The sequence below is a fragment of the Tursiops truncatus genome, chromosome 10, assembly GCF_011762595.2.
Source record: "Tursiops truncatus isolate mTurTru1 chromosome 10, mTurTru1.mat.Y, whole genome shotgun sequence".
Lineage (NCBI taxonomy): Eukaryota > Metazoa > Chordata > Mammalia > Artiodactyla > Delphinidae > Tursiops > Tursiops truncatus.
Genome location: NC_047043.1, coordinates 86844330 through 86869135, shown reverse-complemented (window position 1 = coordinate 86869135; position 24806 = coordinate 86844330). Strand labels below are relative to the sequence as shown.

Here is a 24806-nt window from a genome sequence, read left to right as displayed (position 1 = left end):
TATTAATTCTATAACAGGCTACTAAGATTTAGCAATTTGATAAATTATATTTACTCATTATTCAAATATATAATTTATTTTCTTATTCTGTTCATAAAATGTAGTAGCACGAGTCAGATATTATTTCTCATTTTTAGAGAAACATTGGGATTCTTTTATAGCTTTGCCCATATTCTTTTTTAAATTCTTTAAAAAAAATTTTTTTTTATTGAAGTATTGTTGATTTACAGTGTTTCAGGTGTACAGAAAAGTGATTCAGTTATATATAATATTCTTTTACAGGTTCTTTTCCATTGTAGGTTATTACAAGATATTGAATATAGTTCCCTGTGCTATACAAAAAGACCTTGTTGCTTATCTATTTTACATATAGTAGTGTATATCTGTTAATCCCAAATTCCAAATTTATCCCTTCCCCCATCTTTCCCCTTTGGTAACCATAAGTTTATTTTCTATGTCTGTGAGTCTATTTCTGTTGGTAAATAAGTTCATTTGTATCATTTTTTGGATTCCACATATAAGTGATATCATATAATATCTGTCTCTATCTGACTTACTTCATTTAGTATGATAATTTCTAGGTTCACCAGTGTTGCTGCAAATGGCATTATTTCTTTCTGTTTTCTGGCTGAGTAATATTCCATATACATACATACATATATATACATTGCATATATATATATATATATATATATATCACATCTTCTTTATCCATTCATCTGTCATTGGACATTTAGGTTGCTTCCATGTCTTGGCTATTGTAAATAGTGCTGCTGTGAACGCCAGGGTACATGTATCTTTCAAGTTAGAGTTTTCTCTGGACTTGTGCCTAGGAATGAGATCTGTGGATCATATGGTAACTCTATTTTTAGTTTTTTAAGGACCCTCCATACCGTTCTCCATAGTGGCTTCACCAACCCATGTGGGGTGATACCTTATTGTGGTTTTGATTTGCATTTCTCTAATAATTAGTGATACGGAGCATCTTTTCATGTGTCTGTTGGCCATCTATATGTCTTCTATGGAGAAATGTCTATTTAAGTCTTCTTCCCACATTTTGATTGGAATGTTTGTTTTTCTGATATTAAACTGTATGAGCTGTTTGTATACTTTGGAAATTACTCCCTTCTTGGTCACATCATATACAATACTTTCTCCCATCCCAAAGGTTGTCTTCGCTTTGCCCATATTCTTAAAGACCTTGTCAGCTCTAGCTATTCTATTCTGGATGAACTAAAAATTACATTAGTTTAAATCCCTAAAATTCATAAGTGGTCTAGTCATGTAAACACTTAGATTGCAAGGGCCTATCCCTTAGGCAGTGTAAGAAAGTCTTTAACAAATATAACTATGTAAAAATTTTTCAGTTTATTTCTTATATTAAACAAATATTGATGAGTTTATTCAGCATCTGTTGAGAGCCAGAGTAACAGTTAAGATACTGGAACTAGAACCCTCAATTTCAGTTCAATTCAGTGCTCCATCACTTATTCATTCTGTCACCTTCCTCAAGGTATTTAAGTTCTCAACTTCAGCATCCTCATTCATTTTTTAAAAAAATTTATTAATTTTTGGCTGCGTTGGGTCTTCGTTGCTGCCCGCAGGTTTTCTCTAGTTGCAGTGAGTGGAAGCTACTCTTCGTTGTGGTGCGTGGACTTTGCATTGCGGTGGCTTCTCTTGTTGCAGAGCATGGGCTCTAGGCACGCAGGCTTCAGTAATTGCAGCACGCAGGCTCAGTAGTTGCGGCATGCGGACCCCAGAGCATGCGGGCTTCGGTAGTTGCAGTGCACAAGCTCAGTATTTGTGGTTTGCGGGGCTCTAGAGCATAGGCTCAGTTGTTGTGGCACATGGGCTTAGTTGCTCCGCAGCATGTGGGATCTTCCTGGACCAGGGATCAAACCCATGTCCCCTGCACTGGCAGGTGGATTCTTAACCACTGCACCACCAGGGAAGTCCCTCCTCATTCTTTAAGTTGAAGAAAATAATAGTGCCAAGTGTACATGGTTGTCATGGAGATTAAATAATATATTGTATATAATGTATTTGGCCCAATGTCTGGCATATAATAAGTGCTCACTTAATGTTGCCCATAATTACAGAGTTTAGCCAGTGTCTAAGTGCAAAACAATAAAAATATTTGTCTCAGTTAACAATCAGGAGAATGTACATAAGTTAATATCTTGAAAATATAAATTATCATTTTCTAGTTAATATAGTATAACAACATAGAAATGATTCAAAATTTAAATAGCTTACTCCATCCAGAACAATAACTTGTTTATTTTTAAGTATCTTAATCTGTACATCTCATATAGTCTTTTCTTGAGAAAATTACTTTAACACCTTCATAAATATCCTCACATACCTTAGATAAAACCTGTTTTCTCATATTCACCCATTATATTAGGACTTGGAATTATCTATAATCATGGATTTTTTACATTAAACTTTTTAGTAAAGTATAACAAACATACAGAAAATGGACACAGTGATGAATTTTAAACTCATTAATTTTTCTGCAGAATAAAAACCCCCACGTAACTACCATTCAGATCAAGAAACAGAATTTTACCAGCACCTCAGTAGCTCTTACCACACCACCTCCTGGTCAGTATCCCCTTAAATTTAGTCATTATTCTAACTCCTATTAGTTTTGCATATTTTTCAAATTTGCGTAACTGGAAGTACACAGTATGTACTGTTTTGTTTTTGGCTTCTCTTGCTTATTGTTACGCTCATGAGCTGCATCCACTTTTGTTTTCTTCATTTTCATCGTGGGTAATATTTCATTGCATGAATCATGATTTATTTATTCACTTTGTACTTGATGAAAATTTGGGCTGTTTTCTGAACTTAGCTAGTATGATAATGCTGCAAGGAACATTTTCTTATACATATTTACTAGGGGACATAGGTATGTACTTCTTTTGGGTTTATACCTAGGAGTGGAATTCATGAGTCAGAGGGTCTTGGGAAATTCCTGAGTCAAACTGCATCTATTTAGCTTAAGCACATACTGTCAAAAGGAAAACATTTTGACAGAAATGGGACTTAGTGCTATTACCCATTTTATTGATTGGAAAACAATGACTCGTGGTTAAGGGACTTGTCAGTGGATCTAAGAAGTACCAGTCATAAATGTGGGAGTAAAAGCAGATCAGATACCCACTGTGTGCAAGACATGTTGCTCGGTGTTATGGATAAAACGGTAAGAGAAAGGAGCCATGACCTCTGCTTTCATGGCACACAAAATATAGTACAGGAGACAAATGTATCAATAAAATGTCAATAAAATGAAAAGTCACATTGACAAGTTTATAATTATAGACAAGTTGAGTGATTTGAATAAAAGAAGCATGATCCTAGGACATCATATAACACGTAATATCATTTGTTCTAAACTAGGAGTTCACAGAAGTCTTCCCTCAGGAAGTATGTTGAAGCTAATTTTCAAGGAACCGATAATAGTCAGGCAGGAAAAGAGGAGGCACAAGGGCCTTCCGAACATAAGAAACAGTATGTGCACAGAACCCATGTGGGGGAAGAGAACGGCTCTTAGGACAAGACTGGGGGAGGGCGTAGTGAGCAGGGAGTCTGCAGAGACAGGCAGTGATAATAACACACTTGTCCTTTAGCCACTGTTAAGGATTTGAATTGTTTCCTGAGAATAAGAAGTCATGGAAAGATTTAAATGTGGGAATGGGGAGAGGTATGGAAAAGATCATGCTGGCTGCTATGTCATGAACAGACCAGACAAGGGCCAGCATGAATGCAGGGTACGTAATCACAGAAGACATGATCCTATTTCAGACAAAGGTGAGGCAGTGGAGACGATGAGAAGCTGACTGATTACAGTGGTATATGTAAAACCAACAGCACTTGATAAGGGAATGGATGCGGGCTGTGCAAATAAAAAACACACCCAGAATGAGCCCTGGGTTTCTGGTTTGCTCAGCTGGATAGATAGGTAACTGGTTAATCCTGGGAATAAAGTCATCCTAGCTGTTGATGTCGCTAAATCTAATGTAGCTTTTTTTTAAAAAAAAAAATTACCTTTAAGTCCTGGAACTAAATCCAAGAACAAATTGACTGAACTGTTTTTTGTCACCTTTGGAAATGCTCATTCTCCTCCCGACACGCCCCAGATGCTGCCAGCAGCTTTCCGTCCCTGGCATCAAATCTTCAGTATTTTTAAAGCTATTGATTGTGGATTTCAGCAAGAAACATAATTTTGGAGGTGTTTAAAGATAATATCTGTTGTATGTGCATATGAAGTAGATCAATGGTAATCACCCACTTGCTATCTACTGTTCAATTTGAATGCTACTGAGATATTGTTATGAATTTCTTCTCATTTCATCTCCTACCATTAAACACACTCTATGAATTTGTTCTGAGTTTAGTTTATTATTATAAACCTAATGAAAACATTTCATCTACATAGAGCTGTCACAGAGATGTCTATGAGTGTTTTGTTTCAATATAACTGTAGGTAAGAAGTACTTAAATAGATATATCTTCATAAACAAAAATGTCTCTAAATTATACATCTGCAATTTGGGATTTGTTTAGTACATACCTTGTCATATTTAAGCTGTGAGTGATTCGTATATTGTTCTAGTCAGAAATTATGTCTTGGATGACTAAAGAGTGTTTTTAAAAAACTAGAACGTATTGAGAAAATAGTTAAGCATATATTTTTATTTCCTCTCCCTAACTCCATTTTTGATTTTAAATTAATTCTGTGTATCACTGCCACATTAATTTTTCTAAAAATACATTTTGCATCCCATCACTGAATTACTTAGGGATAAAAGATTCTTCCCTATTACGTACTACGTGAGACTGTTTCACATTTTAGGTCTTCCATAAACTTTTCTTAACCTAAAAACACCCATTCATTTCTCTCTCCTTCTCAGAATGCTGGGTCTACCATATTCAACCAACCCTCTTTGTCTGCGTTAACCTTGGAAGCTTGAACTTTTGTGCATTGCTCCCTCCCACCCTTACCAGGTCCTGAAAAAGCCAAAAGGCCAGAACCTCTCCAAATACTTCCCATCCCTCAAAGTTAAGATTAAATCTAACTTCCATTAAACCTTTCATCATTATTCCAGCACACAGTGATCATTCATTTTTTCAGTTACCTCGATTCCACACATAATTAGTGCTAGTTGGCTTAAGCAATTAATGAATTGGTTTGTAGGATGATATTTATCATTAATAGATACTATATTCTCTAAAGGAAAGGACCTTTGTTTATATATTTATGTGTCTGTATCACAGTGCTGCCCATATGGGGACTCAATAAAGAGATGCTAAATTGATTACTTGATTGATTAGAACACTCTGAGCTGTTTATTAAACATAATCCAGTAATTTTTGTACATTATTATTTTCAAAGTTATAAGTACCCAAGGGATAGAAAACATTCTATTTATGTCCAATCTTTCCTTGTAATTTTGCGGCAATTGGAGAGAAAGCCAAAAATGAAACCTAAAATGAAAGTAACTGAACCATTTGGAAATTCAGAGTTATTGAAAGAAAGAGCTGCGGAGATTAGTCACACTCTTACTGCAATTCTGAAGCAGCATATGGCTGAATATTTCCTCATGAAGTTTGTTCACTGAACTCTGTAAGTGAATATAAGCACCACAAATGCACATCAAGATATCATCCAAAAATTGCCACTAACAAGTGTAGGAACATGTACAACTCTAACTTTTCAAAATTGAGTATCAATTTGGGAATGCGTGTACATAAATATATGTGATGTGCATCTTAGAAAGTGTTATATATGATCAATTTACACACATGAGATAGCCATCTATATAATATATTCATTTATTGTTCAGTAATTATGTATTGAGGACCTGCCATGTGACAGGAAATATACTAGTTGCTAACCATACAAAAATGACCAAGAACAAAAGACATGAACTCTGGTATGATGGAGTTTACAGTACAGATGTACAGAAAGATAAATACTAAGGAAGCACATACAAAAAGGATAAATCTGGGGCTTCCCTGGTGGCACAGTGGTTGAGAATCTGCCCGCTAATGCAGGGGACACGGGTTTGAGCCCTGGTCTGGGAAGATCCCACATGCCACAGAGCAACTAGGCCCGTGAGCCACAATTACTGAGCCTGCGCGTCTGGAGCCTGTGCTCCGCAACAAGAGAGGCCGCGACAGTGAGAGGCCCGCGCACCACGATGAAGAGTGGCCCCTGCTTGCCACAACTAGAGAAAGCCCTCGCACAGAAATGAAGACCCAACACAGCCAAAAATAAATAAAATTAATTAATCAATTTTTTAAAAAAGCCAAGCGTTTGAAGCCCTTTAAAAAAAAAAAGGATAAATCTGGATTATTTCATTTATAGGAAGTAAACAAATGTCATTGTAGAAAATGACAAGCAGAACCTGCAGAAGGGCCTCTCTGAGGAAATGAAATTTAACTTGGTCCCGGAAGGATGAGAAGCAGCTAGCTGTGCAAAGATACCAATTTATTATTTTCTTTACTAAATATGTTAGTAGTAGTTAGAGTGAGACATGAAGCAAAAATTTTATTTTATGAAATCTTAACTTGTTCTTATGGTCCCGTATCCAAGTCTGCTCAACAAGGAGATTCTATGATATAGGCAACTGATTGTATGTTGGTTTCAAAGTAATTATAGTTATAATTTCAAGAAGAAATATAGTAGAAGATTTTAAGAACAAGAGTATAAATCATTATCCTCATAATTCTCTTTTCTACTCAAATGGAAATACTTTTCAGTTCCTTCTGACATGCACCTTATTTTTCTAAAAATGACCTAATGATTAAAGAATTACACTAATGTGTAATAAGATTTATGGAAAACAACCAGGCTTGGAATGAAGGTGTTTGTATTCGGGTTCAATCTTTATCATTCAATGGCTGTCGCCTCTCAAAAAACTCAATTCTTCTTGAAAGAACTGAATCACTTCCCTGATACAATGAAGGCCTTTATCCTCTGAAGTTTCCTACCCACGTTCCTGAAGATCATAGAATTTCACAGAATGCCTCAGTGACTACCCAGCTAGGGAAGGAGAGAGGGAATAAACAGGATATTGGAGCAGGAAGAGCTTTATGTCTCTTTCTCCTACTTCAATACATAAAAATAATGCGTAAGTTCTGATGTTATGTATTTTACATTTGGGGATGTCAAATGAGCTTTAACAGAAGAATGGGTTCTGTCTCTAAATTGATGTTGTAAACCATTGGACTAGTTGATTTGAAGACTTCATCTTCAAACAGCAGTTTAAGAATCCATGTTCTAGGACTTCTCTGGTGGTGCAGTGGTTAAGAATCTGCCTGCCAATGCAGGGGACACAGGTTCGAGCCCTGGTCCGGGAGATCCCACATGCCGTGGAGCAACTAAGCCCATGTGCCACTACTGAGCCTGCGCTCTAGAGCCTGCAAGGCACAACTACTGAGCCTGAGTGCCACAACTACTGAAGCCCACATGCCTAGAGCCTGTGCTCCGCAACAAGAGAAGCCACTGCAACGAGAAGCCCATACACCACAGTGAAGAGTAGCCCCTGCTCGCCTCAACTAGAGAAAGCCCACGTGTAGCAACGAAGACCCAATGCAGCCAAAATTAAATAAATTAATTTTAAAAAAAAACTATGTTCTTCAAAACTAAGATTAAAAGTATTTTCTTAAGATGAAATAAACTGGTAATGATAATCTCCAGATGTTCTAGCGTGACTAGTTTAAATCACTGGTTAAATTACTTTATTTAAATCATTAGTTTAAATCACTTTTAAATAAATAAATTTATCTGAAAAAAATGGGAACATAAAGGTAGAGGAAGTTCAAGGCACAAACGATTGCATACGTGAACCAAGTTATGCTTCCCTCCAAGGCATTTGTGCACCATGTACCAGCTACTTCCATGCACCTTTGCCATCCTAGGTATTCTTCAAGTCACCACTACCTTCAGCCACCTCCTCAGAACACAATATTGACCTTAAATAGAAATGAAACTTAAGAGGTTCACCTTGCCATTTCTATTCTTACATTTTAAAGGCTCACTCAGATGAACTGTATGGTTATTTTTGTGACAGTAAAGGCAGGTAGAAATTGCGATTAAAATTTTAAAACATTGTATTTCGCCATTCATACGATGAATGAAATCCAGTGAGCAAGTTTTGCATAGATTCCATGAGAAATCACTTCTTCATCAGGTATATTATAGCAGAAAAGAGCAGAAATGTGGCTCTTTCTGGCTGGTGAGCTTCTGTCAGAAACAATGGCAACAATTTGAAAGGAAACCATTTTATAGCAATGAAGCATTTTCAGCAATATTAAAAACATATACATATTTCCAATAAAGTCCTTGTAAAGCAAGATCTAATAGAATTTTTTAAAGCCAGTTTCATTCATACAAGGCATCTGCTGTGAAGAGTGTCTTGTTGTTACATAACATTGAAAAAGAACTAAGATACATAGGAAAGAAAATAGGAATTGTTTATCTTTAAAAACTGAATTACTAAAAATGTTTTATGCCAACTTATTCTCTGGGAAATACAGAAAAAGTGCATTTTTCTCTCTACCTCAGGTGATAAAATGTTCGTCTAAAAAATCAGAAGTGTTTTCGTATTTCACATGGGCCCTTAAGAAACATCCTTTCTTCAAGTGAATTTTTTCCCTGTTGGCTTTAATTAAGTTTAGAATAGTGCATCTAGATACTAAAAAATGAATGCAAATCGAATTACTGTCTAGACCAACAAGTTCTAATATTTCCCCTTACAGCTGTATTCTGCTTTCAATGTGTTCATGAAAAGTTTCTCTTAAATCAAATTTCTGATAATCAATCACACTTCAAAAGCACTAGGAGAATTTGTTATTTAAAAGGACTCTCCGTTAAGAGTGAACTGCACAACTAGTAATCCTTGGAGGTAACACACAATCTGCTTTAACTATTGTAGAAATCTGTCTTTACATGCGGTAGATATGCTTTAAGTGTGGAGCACTTGGGCAGTGCAAATGGCTCAAACACCTCCCAGTGTTAGCTAGGAAGATGGTGTCAGTTAAAACTGTAAGAGGGTTATTCACCCCTACCCTTACCACAAGCACCATCGTACCAAAAGTGTCCAAGGCACCTGTCTGCTGCTAGTGCTCTCCAACCAAAGCCCACCAGTGTTACAGCTGTAGGTGAACAAGTTAGGTTTATTATCCACAGCAGTGAGAGACAACACTTGCCATGGGAACCATGGGATGACTCAGTAAGAGAGGGTTAGAAAACACTATATTCTTGTTAAAGAATTTGGGATCATGTTAAGTGATCTTGGGGAGAGTTTAAGGATGTGGGGCTCTGGTCTGGACTGGATATTCTCAGGAGGTGGGGTAATTCTATGAATGGATGTATTAATAAGTCTTATCTAGAAGAAGGGAAGACTAAATCCTTCAGCTCTAGAGCAACAGTCACGCATACCATATGGGAGAATGAAGTGTTTGGTGTTTCATGGTTTAGACAATGTTCATGTTTAGTCCGTGTTCAAGCGTGATTACACAGTGGTCTTATTTTTGTCTTGATCCATCATGCTCATGGGGTTGCCGCGTCTGATGTTGATGTTCTCTAAGTCAGTTTATGTTCAACAGGGGAACTCCGCGGCATGACTGCGAGCATCAGATCAGCCTGCAGCAACACCAGGTTCTATCTGCACGTCAGGGGCTAGAATTCTTTCTCAGTGTGAATGTGTTCAGACTTTAGTTTGTTGTTATTTGTTGTCTCATAATCATGCTTATTTTAAAGAAGCTTATGTTTACTCCTCCAGAGTCATCTTAAGTAGATGACTTTTCAAAATGAATTCTTCTCTAATCATTCACTTCTTCCTCATTCTTAAACCAATAAGAGAGGCATTTGCATTATCAAGTACTTTTTTAAAATTATAAATAACTTTGGAAACTTTATAGTCAAACAGTTATTTTTATCTTTTATATATAAATATGTAAAGATGTACTTTTTTCCTAATCAGAGAGCCAAAGAAATCAGAAATTTAGATGTCTTGATAGAAATGGAAAACTTCTATACTCCTTTTAATAACGTTTTTAGTTTCTATTATCTACACTGTAACATTGTAAAGCCATTCAGAGTTGGTGTTTCTCCACTGTGGAACCCTGATAAAGGTTTTTCTTAAGATTTTCCATTTCTGGTTCCAGCCAGACTTAATCACCTAGTGGACTTCGTAATCAGTCACCTGTATTAACTGAATCCAGCAACGTAGTGTATCTAAAAGCAAGGACTCTTTCCTCTCACAGTCAAGCATTGAAATACTAGAGGATCACACCAGAGAACTCAAAAGAGAGTGAGCAGAATGAAATTCTGGTGCTTTAGTCAGAGAGAAAACAATAGGAGACAGCAGAAGCAATGATAGTTGTCTCAAGCAGTTACAGTAGTGTCTTCATTTCTGTTGCTCCAAGGAGCAAAATCCATATGACAATATTTTAATTACACAACGTGTAGAATTCTTCACTGGGAATTGGACTGGTGAGCTTTAAATGCCTGTCCAACCTAGGACTTTGGGTTATGGTCTGCAAACACGGATAGTGCCTGGTTTATGGCACCATTATCCTAAGCCGTTTGTGCACTCAACTGTAACAAACATTTGCCAGGTGCCAGGTACTGTGCTAAATGCCAGTGATATAGTAGAGTCTACAACAGACAAAGTATCTGTCCTTATGAAACCTATTTTATAACAGACAGGCAACCAACTCTACAGAGGTCAACATATAAATTAACACAATCTAAGTATAGATTGTGATAAGAAGGTGGTTTTAGAAGAGGGGAAAATTAATCCCATTTTAATAATATTTAAACCTTAACTTTGGATGGTTAGATAATCAGTTAATGAGGTAACAGGCAAATTTTCCTACTCCTATTTTTTTTCTTGGCTTATGTTTTGACTTTTAACTTTGATTCCCAAATATAGATCATTACCATTGGGATGACTGAATAGAAGAATATAGAGAAATCAATGTAAACAAATCTTTATGATTAAAAAAATTAGATTTCAAATCTGTTGAAAAATTGTTTGATTTAGACCATCAGCAACATCTAATTCAGCACAAATATGGATCACAGACCATGGTATCACCCGCTCAGAGTATTTTTTTCTTATTCAAGAATCTTTTTTCTGTTTCTTGGCAGAGAACTTATACTGATAATAATTGTGTTTATTTCTGGTTTCTTAAAGATTTCATTCCATGGAACACCAAGCAAATGGCCTACCACATCTTTATATGATCTTAAATATGATACTTGCACCCAAAGTATAAAAGCAACTAAGCAACTTCCATATCACAAAGTAGCACAGGTAGTTGAATAAAGCAGAAGTGAATGGATAAATCCTATTTTAATAAGGTTCACAAATCTTTCACTTAAATAGAAGAGAAAAATAAAAACAGAGAGGAAAATTTATATATGATTTTTCAGCAGTACAAAGAAGCTACTGTGAAACTGATTAAATGGGAGATTTAGACCTATGAAAACAAGATTCAACAACAACAAAAAGCAGCAAGATTCAACCAAAAAATCTCTGTGTTGCTTTAAATAAAACCCATTAGGATGAGGTGGGGTTGTCCCATGAGTCAACCTACGCCAAAAGCTTATGTTTAAATACCAACCATAAAAAACATTGTGCAATTTGAAGAATTCTGCTTCTCACGATGAAGCACATTACAGACATCTTCAGAAGGTCCATAGATTTCCCTCATGTAAGCAACGTATAAATTTTTTTTGTTTGGTTTGTTTTGAAATTTCATGACCCGATTGGGCTTTTGGAGAATAAGTAGTATCAAAAGAAACTGTTGACTTGAATTCTCATTACTCAAGCATTTGAATAGTTATCACTTATTTATCTCCCACAACAAATCTAGATGAAAGGAATTGAATTTGAGGCTAATCCATGTATCTTAACTACATACGTTGAATATTTTCATCTCAATATATTATATATCCAAATAGTCACACCTGCAAGATGAGTATACATGAGGATCTAACATAATTTTATCTACTAAAATGTGTCCTTCTGATTGAAATATCTGCAGCCAAACCAGTTCACTTTTTAATTATGTGAGTTTCTTTCTCTTCATTTTAAGAACATATTATAATTTTCATATAAAGCTATTTTTTAAAAGTTTTCATTACTTTATTCCAGTTTATCAATCTCTGTAAATTTCTGTTGACTTTCTTTGCATTCATGTATATTAATTCACATCAGAGGATATTTTTTCTCATTTATGTGACATTAAAAATATACAGTGATATTTGTTTGAAAAACATTACGTTAAGATATATTAATGTGAGCATGTCCCTAGTCTATCTCATGTGATCCTGAGAGCAGTGAGCTTACTTATTGTTAAATCCTTAGAAATCAAGTTTCAAAACTGTCTTTCTGCAAATGAAATGAGAGTTGATTTAGAGAGGTTCATGTGTGAGTTACTAACATTTTTTTTAACATCTTTATTGGAGTATAGTTGTTTTACAATGCCATGTTGGTTTCTGCTGTATAACAGAGTGAATCAGCTATACGTATACATTTATCTCCATATCCCCTCCCTCTTGTGTCTCCCTGCCACCTTCCCTATCCCACCCCTCTAGGTGGTGACAAAGCACCGAGCTGATCTCCCTGTGCTATGCAGCTGCTTCCCACTAGCTATCCATTTTACATTAGGTAGTGTATATACATCAATGCTACTCTCTCACTTCATCCAGCTTACCCTTCTCCCTCCCCGTGTCCTCAAATCTATTCTCTATGTCTGCATCTTTATTCAAGTCCTGCCCCTGGGTTCTTCAGGACCATTTTCTTCTTGTACATTCCATATATATGTGTTAGCATACGGTATTTGTTTTTCTCTTTCTGACTTCACTCTGTATGACAGACTCTAGGTCCATCCACTTCACTACAAATAACTCAATTTTGTTTCTTTTTATGGCCAAGTAATATTCCATTGTATATATGTGCCACATCTTCTTTATCCATTCATGTGTCAGTGGACACTTAGGTTGCTTCCATGTCCTGGCTATTATAAATAGTGCTGCAATGAACATTGTGGTACATGACTCTTTTTGAATTATGGTTTTCTCAGGGTATATGCCCAGCAGTGGGATTGCTGGGTCATATGGTAGTTCTATTCTTAGTTCTTTTTTTGTTTTGTTTTTTGGTTTTTTTTGTGGTACGCGGGCCTCTCACTGTTATGGCCTCTCCCATTGCAGAGCACAGGCTCTGGATGCGCAGGCTCAGCGGCCATGGCTTACGGGCCGAGCCGCTCGGCGGCATATGGGATCTTCCCGGACCAGGATATGAACCCGTGTCCCCTGCATCAGTAGGCGGACTCTCAACCACTGTGCCACCAGGGAAGCCCTAATTTTAGTTTTTTAAGGAACCTCCATACTGTTCTCCATAGTGGCTGTATCAATTTACATTCCCACTAACAGTGCAAGAGGGTTCCCTTTTCTCCACACTCTCCCCAGCACTTATTGTTTGTAGATTTTTTGATAACAGCCATTCTGACCAGTGTGAGGTGATACCTTATTGTAGTTTTGATTTGCATTTCTCTAATGATTAGTGATGTTGAGCATCCTTTCATGTGTGTGTTGGCAATCTGTCTATCTTCTTTGGAAAAATGTCTATTTAGGTCTTCTGCCCATTTTTGGATTGGGCTGTTTGTTTTTTTGATATTGAGCTGCTTGTATATTTTGGAGATTAATCCTTTGTCAGCTGCTTTGTTTGCAAATATTTTCTCCTATTTTGAGGGTTGTCTTTTCGTCTTACTTATGGTTTCCTTTGCTGTGCAAAAGCTTTTAAGTTTCACTAGGTCACATTTGTTTATTTTTGTTTTCATTTCCATTTCTCTAGGAGGTGGGTCAAAAAGGATCATGCTGGGCTTCCCTGGTGGCACAGTGGTTGAGAGTCCGCCTGCCGATGCAGGGGACACAGGTTCGTGCCCAGGTCCGGGAAGATCCCACATGCCGTGGAGCGGCTGGGCCCGTGAGCCGTGGCTGCTGGGCCTGCGCGTCCGGAGTCTGTGCTCCGCAACGGGAGAGGCCACAGCAGTGAGAGGCCCGCGTACCGCAAAAAAAAAAAAAAGGATCATGCTGTGATTTATGTCAAAGAGTGTTCTACATGTTCTTAGTGTTTTCCTCTAAGAGTTTGATAGTGTCTGGCCATACGTTTAGGTCTTTAATCCATTTTGAGTTTATTTTTGTGTATGGTGTTAGGGAATGTTCTAATTTAATTCTTTTACATGTAGCTGTTCAGTTTTCCCAGCACCACTTTGAAGAGGGTGTCTTTCTCCATTGCATATTTTTGCCTCCTTTTTCAAAGATAAGGTGACCATATGTGCGTGGGTTTATCTCTGGGCTTTCTATCCTGTTCCATTGATCTACATTTCTGTTTTTGTGCCAGTACCATACTTTCTTGATTGCTGTAGCTTTGTAGTATAGTCTGAAGTCAGGGAGCCTGATTCCTCCAGCTCTGTTTTTGTTTCTCAAGATTGCTTTGGCTGTTCGGGGTCTTTTGTGTTTCCATACAAATTGTGAAATATTTTGTTTTACTTCTGCAGAAAATGCCATTGGTAGTTTGATAGGGATTGTAGATTGTAGATTGTTTGGGTAATAGAGTCATTTTCACAATGTTGATTCTTCCAATCCAAGAACATATTATAACTTTCCATCTGTTTGTATCATCTTTAATTTCTTTGCTCAGTATCTTATAGTTTTATGCATACAGGTCTTTTGTCCCCTTGGGTAGGTTTATTTCTAGGTATTTTATTTTTTTTGTTGCAATGGTAAATGGGAGTGTTTCCTTAATTTCTCTTTCAGATTTTTCAGCATTATAGGAATGCAAAAGATTTCTGTGCATTAATTTTGTATCCTGCTACTTTACCAAATTCATTGATTAGCTCTAGTAGTTTTCTGGTAGTGTCTTTAGGATTCTCTATGTATAGTATCATGTCATCTGCAAACAGTGGCAGCTTTACTTCTTCTTTTCCTATTTGGACTCCTTTAATTTATTTTTCGTCTCTGATTGCTGTGGCTAAAACTTCCAAAACTAAGTTGAATAAGAGTGATGAGAGTGGGCAACCTTGTCTTGTTTCTGATGTTAGTGGAAATGGTTTCTGTTTCTCACCATTGAGAATGATGTAGGCTGTGGTTTTGTCATATATGGCCTTTATTATGTTGAGGTAAGTTCCCTCTATGCCCACTTTCTGGAGGGTTTTTACCGTAAATGGGTGTTGAATTTTGTCGATAGCTTTGCTGCATCTATTGAGATGATCATATGGTTTTTCTCCTTCAGTTTGTTAATATGATTTATCACATTGATTAATTTGTGTATATTGAAGCATCCTTGCATTCCTGGGATAAACCCCACTTGATCATGGTATATGATCTTTTTAATGTGCCGTTCGATTCTGTTTGCCAGTAGTTTGTTGAGGATTTTTGCATCTATGTTCATCAGTGATATTGGCCTGTAGTTTTCTTTCTTTGTGACATCTTTGTCTGCTTTTGGTATCAGGGTGATGGTGGCCTCGTAGAATGAGTTTGGGAGTGTTCCTCTCTCGGCTGTATTTTTGAAGAATTTGAGAAGGATAGGTGTTAGCTCTTCTCTAAGTGTTGGATAGAATTTGGCTGTGAAACCGTCTGGTCCTGGGCTTTTGTTTGTTGGAAGATTTTTAATCAGAGTTTCAATTTCAGTACTTGTGATTGGTCTGTTTATATTTTCTATTTCTTCCTGGTTCAGTCTTGGAAGGTTGTGGTTTTCTTATAATTTGTCCATTTCTTCCACGTTGTCCGTTTCATTGGCATATAGTTGCTTGTAGTAATAGCTCATGATCCTTTGTATTTCTGCAGTGTCAGTTGTTACTTCTCCTTTTCCATTTCTAATTCTGTTGATTTGAGTCTCCTCCCTTTTTTTCTTGATGAGTCTGGCTAATGGTTTATCAATTTTGTTTATCTTCTCAAAGAACCAGATTTTAGTTTTATCAATCTTTGCTATCATTTCCTTCATTTTTTTCATTTATTTCTGACCTGATATTTATGATTCCTTTCCTTCTGCTAACTGTGGGTGTTTTTTGTTCTTCTTTCTCTAATTGCTCCAGCTGTTAAGATTAGGTTATTTATTTGAGATTTTTCTTGTTTCTTGAGGAAGGATTGTATTGCTATAAACTTCCCTCTTAGTATTGCTTTTGCTGCATCCCATAGGTTTGGGGTCATGTGTTTTCATTGTCATTTGGTTCTAGGTATTTTTTGACTTCCTCTTTGATTTCGTCAGTGATCTCTTGGTTATTTAGTAGCATATTGTTTAGCCTCCACGTGTTTGTATTTTTTACAGTTTTTTTCCTGTAATTGATATCTAGTCTCATAGGGTTGTGGTCAGAAAAGGTACTTGATACGATTTCAATTTTCTTAAATTTACCAAGGCTTGATTTGTGACCCACGATATGATCTATCCTGGAGAATGTTCCATGAGCACTTGAGAAGAAAGTGTATTCTGTTATTTTTGGATAGAATGTCCTATAAATATCAATTAAGTCCATCTTGTTTAATGTGTCGTTTTAAGCTTCTGTTTCCTTATTTATTTTCATTTTGGATGATCTGTCCAATAGTGAAAGTGGGGTGTTAAAGTCCCCTACGTTTATTGTGTTACTGTCGATTTCTCCTTTTGTGGCTGTTAGCATTTACCATATGTACTGAGATACTCCTATGTTGGGTGCATAAATATTTACAATTGTTATATCTTCTTCTTGGATTGATCCCTTGATCTTTATGTAGTGTCCTGATTTGTCTCTTGTAATAGTCTTTATTTTAAAGTCTATTTTGTCTGATATGAGAATTGCTACTCCAGCTTTCTTTTGATTTCCATTTCCATGGAATATCTTTTTCCATCCCCTCACTTTCCGTCTGTATGTGTCCCTAGGTCTGAAGTGGGTCTCTTGTAGATAGCATATATATGGGTCCTGTTTTTTTATCCATTCAGCTAGTCTGTGTCTTTTGGTTGGAACATTTAATCCATTTACATTTAAGGTAGTTATCGATATGTATGTTCCTATTACCATTTTCTTAATTGTTTTGAGTTTGTTTTTGTAGGTCTTTTCCTTCTCTTGTGTTTCCTTCCTAGAGAAGTTCCTTTAGCATTTGTTGTAAAGCTGGTTTGGTGGTGCTGAATTCTCTTAGCTTTTGCCTGTCTGTAAAGGTTTTAATTGCTCCGTTGATTTGAATGAGATCTTTGCTGGGTAACCTTCATTGTAGTTTTTCCCTTTCATCACTTTAAATATGTCCTGCCACTGCCTTCTGGCTTGCAGAGTTTCTGATGAAAGATCAGCTGTTTACCTTATGGGGATTCCCTTTGTTCTTATTTGTTGCTTTTCTGTTGCTGCTTTTAATGTTTTTTCTTTGTATTTAATTTTTGATAGTTTGATTAATATGTGTCTTGGCATGTTTCTCCTTGGAATGCGCTTCCTGGCGTTGATTGACTATTTTTTCCCACATTAGGGAAGTTTTCAACTATAATCTCTTCAAATATTTTCTCAGTCCCTCTCTTTTTCTCTTCTTCTTCTGGGACCTCTATAATTCGAATGTTGGTGCATTTATTGTTGTCCCAGAGGTCTCTGAGTCTGTCCTTAATTCTTTTCATTCTTTTTTCTTTATTCTGCTCTGTGGTAGTTATTTCCACTATTTTATCATCCAGGTCACTTATCCATTCTTCTGCCTCAGTTGTTCTGCTATTGATTCCTTGTAGAGAATTTTTAATTTCATTTATTGTGTTTTTCATCATTGTTTGCTCTTAGGTCTTCTAGGTCCTTGTTAAACATTTGTTGTATTTTCTCCGTTCTATTTCCAAGATTTTGGATCATCTTTACTATCATTTCTCTGAATATTTTTTCAGGTAGACTGCCTATTTCCTCTTCATTTGTTTGGTCTGGTGGGTTTTTACTTTGCTCCTTCATCAGGTCCGTATTTCTCTGTCTTCTCATTTTGCTTAACTTACTGTGTTTGGGGTCTTCTTTTCCCAGGCTGCAGGTTCGTATTTCCCATTTTTCTTGGTGTCTGCCCCCAGTGGGTAAGGTTGGGTCAGTGGGTTGTGTAGGTTTCATAGCCAAGGGGACTGGTGCGTGTGCTCTGGTGGATGAAGCTGGATCTTGTCTTTCTTGTGGGCAGGACTGCATCCAATGGTGTGTCTTGGGGTGTCTGTAAGCTTAGTATGATTTTAGGCAGCCTCTCTGCTAATGGGTGGGGTTGTGTTCCTGTCTTGCTAGTTGTTTAGCATGGGGTGTCCAGCAGTGGAGCTTGAGATGGAGATCTCTGGGAGCGCTCTCGCCACGTGATATTACATGGGTCCGGGAGGTCTCTGGTGGTGCAGTGTCCTGAACTCAGCTCTCCCAACTCGGAAGCTCTGGCCTGACACCCTGCTGGAACACCAAGACCCTTCAGCCACACAGCCAGGTACATTGGGAGTTTCTTGCCTTTTGGGAAGTCTGATGTCTTCTGCCAGTGTTCAGTAGGTGTTCTGTAGGAGTTGTTCCACATGTAGATGTATTGTTGATGTGTTTGTGGGGAGGAAGGTGATCTCCACATCTTATTCTTCCTCCATCTTGAAGTGTAATAAATTTGAGTTACTGACATTTTTAAACCTCACCTTCAGCCCTCTCTGGAATCACACAATCTGTTTGAATGGTTGTCTAGGGTCTTCATAAAACAAGACTATGACATGCTGGAGGCTGCCAAGCATTGATGGGCATAAACCTAAAATTGGCCAGACAATGTGAAGCAACTAAAAGCTTGATTAGAGAAAAAGAGATAAGGAACCATCTCACACATGAAAATGGCTATAATCTACACTGTATTTTCTTATTTTAAAATGTAGGATTTGATTCTTAAAAATGTTGGAAAATGTTATATTAAGATTTATTTAATTTCCTTGATATAGCCACAACTGTTTCCTAGAAAATAATTACAACCATGTCTACCTTATTATATTTATTAAAAATAGGATGAACTTCTATTATTAAAACAGCTATCCTTCCAACTGAGGTATTCCTATATCAATTTAAATAACATGGATAAAAATTATCTCACTTTTCTTCTTAATTTTTAATAAAAAAACTATGTTTACTTCAGTCCTAAAGAATGCATGCTTCAACAAGTATAGGGTACCTGAATATTTCTGTGGTAGCTAAGAGAAAAAATAACCTACGTGTTTGTAATCATGAAATGAGAGCTCTCTTCAAGTTGAAAGATTCAAACTCATTATACTTTTTAGCTTCATGGTAAATAAGTTTAATTTGTTTTGTCACAAGGAAGGAAGGGAGGGAGAGAGGGATGGAAACGAAGAATGAAAAAGAGGCTTTAACATAGTCAGGAGAGAAAGTAGAAAGGTTTTAAGACACACAAAATCTTTATAGGAATATATTTAATGCAGTATTTCTCAATATGTGTTACACATGTTACTTAGGCTAAACATGAATATTTTTATTTTAATGTTTATTATAATGCCTATTAGAAAAATATAACTAAGGAATCAAACTAGTGATTTAATGTCTATTACTGCATGGGGGGGAGGTAGAATTATTTAAGTAAGATGAGGAGTCACATTAATAAGTTATTGAATAAATGATAGTTTAGTTGATATGGAAAAAAACATGAAGGTAGCCCACAAATGACTAAGGTTTATAAAACTTTACTATAAAACTGCTCTTCAGAACTGGGGATGAGTAAACTGAAAAAGTGTCAGGGAGGAAATAATAGCTATCTTTATACATTTCCAATACTAATTCACACCAATGGGAAGAAACTACAGAATACATATTTCTAGTCCACAGAAAGAGAGAGTTGTCATAAGTCCAGTACCGCTAGAAGATAAAGTGTACTGATTCCAGTTCCTCATTACCAGTGGAACTTAGGAACAGGCCTGCCAAACATTTAACAGTAATGTGTAAAGGGAATTGAACAACTGGAAAGGTATTGTGCTCAGAAGATCTTTTTCCAATCCAGAAACTTTGTGAGAAAAACATAAATACACTATTACCTCATTTTACACATTTACTAGGGATAATGATAGCAGAGGTAATTTTCATAAACAGAACTTTATTATCCAGTAAATTCAACCTTCATGAAAATAGAACGTGGGAAAAGTTTTGAGTTTACTTTCACGTACTATTCATGTTCTCTGAGATAGGAAAACTTTAAGAATCAGCACAACTCATGGTCATTACAGGCAAACATTCCATGATAGTTTTTCTGACTCAAAAGTACACATTTATCAAATTTGTCTTTTCATATTACAATAATCCATCATGATTTTTGGTAACAATCACATGCTTTCTTGTGTTGGTATTAAATTATTTCATGGAGGTAATCTTTATTCATCAAGAGTTTGGGGGCAGCAAATAACAAAAATCCAACTAACTGTTGCTAAAATCACAGCTATGATTATTTCACTTAATAGGAAGTCCAGAGATAGGAAGTTAAAGACTAGTTCAAATTTTAATGTAATCATCAGTGACTTAGACTCTTTCCATTTGCCCATTCTTTTTGACACATTGGCTCTTTTGGTTTTGTATGTTTCATTGCCTTAGTTTGTTTGTCTTAGGTTTATTGCCTCATAGCTGCAAGCTCCAGATGTCACAGTTATATTTAAAATTAGAAAGAGAGGGGAGGGTTTTCTCCTCCTGAGTCTATGTCTTCTTATCAGGAAATAAAAGCTTTAATTGAAGACTCGCCCCCCCCCCCCCCAAAAAAAAAGATATCTCATTACATCTTATGGGCCAGAAAATGTTCCCATGGCTATAAGTGACACTGGAAAATTTGTACATGGCAAATAGGAAAGATGGAGACAGGGGTTCACTTAGAACAGTCATGATTTACTCCCTGATATTGGACATATTACTGTTCTTCAAAAAAACAAAACAAAACAAAATGAAAAAACAACTGTGGTTCTGATAGCCAGCAAGAAAGGGGGAGTTGTGGATAAGTAATAAGTAAGGTCTCTCACATAAACCTTGAAGGAGCTCTGCGTTCCCTGAGCAGAAGAAAAGGATCTTCCTTTTTATTAATTTACTCAATGCCATGGGAAAACTGTTCATTTTTTAAGTACTGAATAATCCCATTCATTCACCTATCAATTTATATTCATATTTTGACAAGGGGCATATTTATTTTTAGGGAGGAAGGTAATTTCAGCAGGAAAAAAAAAAAAAGAAACTGAAAGAATGAACAGAAATTTTTTGCCATGAGACTGACTTAATGATTCACTAGATGAATTTGTCAAGAGAGCCATGTCTAGTAGAGTTTAAGCCTTTGTGACTGAAGCAGTCATGAACACATCAAAAGAAATGGAGAAATAGTGGAAATTCCTTCAAATTTAAAAACTTAAGTTTTATGTATATTTAACATTTTAAACTCTCAAACTTTAATTTTTGTGTGTTTATATTTGCTTTGGATTTTAAATTAAACATGAGTTAGAGTTTCAGAGTTGCAAATTACAAATACAAAGATTAAAGAACCCACAAATTTTCCATTAACCCTTCTTCAAGTTCAATGCTTTTATTAAACTATGTCCAATCTGCTCATAATCCCACCTAATGATGTTTTCTACAGATGTTGTATTTTTTAGTTCTGGGATTTCTGATTGCTTCATTTTTACACTTTTTATTCCTTTCCTGAGAAAATGCCTTCACCCATTATGTCCATGTTTTCTTGTAAATTATTTAACATACTAATAAGTTATAAAGCCTGTGTATATCTGAGTCACCTTTGGGTCTGCTTCCATTGGCTCTTTATTCTCTTGAATGTGATGGCACTTCCTGATATTTTCATGTGTATAGTAATTTTTTATAGTATTGTTATATTGAAAATTGAATATAATGCTTTGTAGAAATGCTAGGTATTGTTAGGTATCTCAGAATTTTTTCTAGCACACATTTATATTGTTTACAGATAGCTTTAATTCTGTGAAAGTTTTTACTAGGTTTTGTTAGGGCAGGACTCTTTTGCTTTTGCCCTTGGTCCTTGGGCATGGCCCTTACTGGAGACTTCATTCCTAAAGTATACCCCTTCTAAGTTTTACACAGAAAGCAAGGTTTTTATCAAACCACCCCAACTTGACAGGACTCCAACACAAAACTCTTATTCTCCAGTGTTGAAGCTGATGAAATCTTTGCTCACATTTTAAGGATTCTATTTGTTGCTTTCTGCTGGGTCCCTTGAAGTCTTGCTCTATACATTTACACTTTAGGAATAAACTGAAAATTTTATAGGAGTCTGTATGCATATTTAGGTCTTCCTGTTCTGTGTCTAACTACTTTCTATCATTTTCCTCTCAATTTTTAATCTCTTTGTCAGTTTCACATTGTTATGTCTAACTCTACAGTCAAGTAAGACTGCATCTTTCACCTTGAACTCTGGGGTGCTCACATAGACTGGAGAATTCCCTCAGGGAAAAGTCAGTTACGTGTGGATCTCACCTAGTTTATTTCATTTCAAGAGTTCTATTTCTCTCTATTCTCTCTGCTTCTGGTGCCTCTTTAATGCCTTCAAACTCTTTTTAATTTGCATTGGCAATTTTTAATGTTTCACTTGTGCACAACTGAAATTTGTCTTTAAAGTCACAGAAGGAAGGAAAGGCAGTTGTCACGGCATGAATTCAAAGATATAGGATGCTGGATAAAATCATAGGACTGCTCCTCTTTAGCCTTAGGAAAATAAATAATGTGGCACTAAATTAGATATTTATTTTTAATTATATTTCCATGTAAAGACATCACCCAGATATCTGCTGAGCCACAGACTTTCTGGGTAGATACCAAGGATGCATCATTGATCTTACTTTGGAATAAATCCCCAGAAGGCAGATATCACCAATGGGTGGGAGCTCTAGGGACAAAGTCAGTTCTCATTCAGAAAGTGGACAGAAATTTAAAGCAGTCAAATATGGATCCTTGAAAACTGGAAAAGAAAAATTTTATGACATTTGATTTGAAAATAAAAATTATCTGCATATCAAAAACTATAATTATCAAGAACAGAATCAGGCCTGCTTAAACAGTACTTACAACTTACTGATAAGATTATAAATAAAAAGTGAAACTCTTCTGTCCTTGAAAGAGATAGAAGACTATATTTTTTCCTGCAATATTATAGGAGAGCCACCAGTGTTTCACCCTGTGTCTCTTAAAATGTCATTTCTTCTTCTATCCACATTCTGCCACTTTAAAAACAGTAAAAGCTGTTCAATATGGCAACTTCTGCTAAGTGAAAAGATGCACTGTTTATTGACTAAAAGATTATGAATGAGGAGAAAGCTGAATATTTTTTAAAAATACTAATTTACCCATAATGGGATCATTCCCAGTACGTAGAAGGAAAAATAAAGACTGGGATTTTCTTAGAAACAAAAATAAAGCCCAATGATGTAAAACATTCTACACATAATTTCTAATTTCAAAGCATCATTAGAAACTCCTGATCAGTTTGTAGCAAGAGAGCAAACAGAGAAATTTGGTGTAACAGTAGAGCATATTTCTAGCTACTTTCATTTAAATAACATCAGCCTTACCAATTGTTACTTTTCTTTTTCACTTAAAACACTGATTGCAGGTTAAATCCTAAAAGCATGAAAGTAATAACAAGTCTCAACTCAGGTATGAGCACAATGATTTGGGACTACTATTTCTGTCTTACAGAGAGGACTTAGAAGTGATGCTACCTCTTTTAAACATATGACCCCAAACTTACCTGATTCCATATAAGTGTGTAAGTAAAACAAGTTCTGTATTTTCTCAAATAATTTTACAAGTTGATGATAAATTTGATTTTAAAGATAAAACTATTCCTTTAAAACTTAAACATAAGACCTGACACCATAAAACTCCTAAAAGAGATCACAGGCAAAACATTCTCTGATATAAATCGTACCAATGTTTTCTTAGGTCAGTCTTCCAAGGCAATAGAAAAAAAAGGGGACCTAATCAAACTTACAAGCCTTTGCACAGCAAAGGAAACCATAAACAAAATGAAAAGACAACCTACAGAATGGGAGAAAATATTTGCAAACAATATGACCAATAAGGGCTTAATTTTCTAAAATATACAAACAGCTCATACAAGTCAACAACAAAAAAATCAAACAACCCAATCGAAAAATGGACAGAAGACTTAAATAGACATTTCTCCAAAGAAGAAATACAGATGACCAAGAGGCACATGAAAAGATGCTCAGCATTGCTAATTACTGGAGAAATGCAAATCAAAACTACAATGAGGTACCACCTCACAATGGTCAGAATGGCCATCATTAAAAAGTCTACAAATAATAAGTGCTGAAGAGGGTGTGGAGAAAAGGGAACCCTCCTACACTGTTGGTGGGAATGTGAGTTGGTGCAGCCACTATGGAAAACAGCATGGAGATTCCTCAAAAAACTAAAAATAGAATTGCCATATGATCCAGTAATCCCACTCCTGGGCATATATCCAGACAAAACTGTAATTCAAAAAGATATATGCTCCCCTGTGTTCACTGCAGCACTATTCACAGTAACCAAGACATGGAAGCAACCTAAATGTCCATCGACAGATGAATGGATAAAGAAGATGTGGTACATATATACAATGGAATACTACTCAGCCATAAAAAAGAACAAAATAATGTCAGTTGCAGCAACATGGATGGATTTAGAGATTATCATACTAAGTGAAGTAAGTCAGAAAGAGAAAGACAAATACCATGTGATATCACTTATATGTGGAATCTAAAATTTGACACAAAGGAACCTATCTATGAAACAGA

The 24806-nt window shown here is 36.1% G+C and overlaps 1 pseudogene; it reads left to right on the top strand.

Moving 5' to 3' along the window:
- The first annotated feature begins 3677 nt into the window (after positions 1–3677).
- Positions 3678–24806, top strand: part of LOC101331272 (ubiquitin-conjugating enzyme E2 Q1 pseudogene) — a 37321-nt pseudogene continuing 16192 nt past the window's right edge.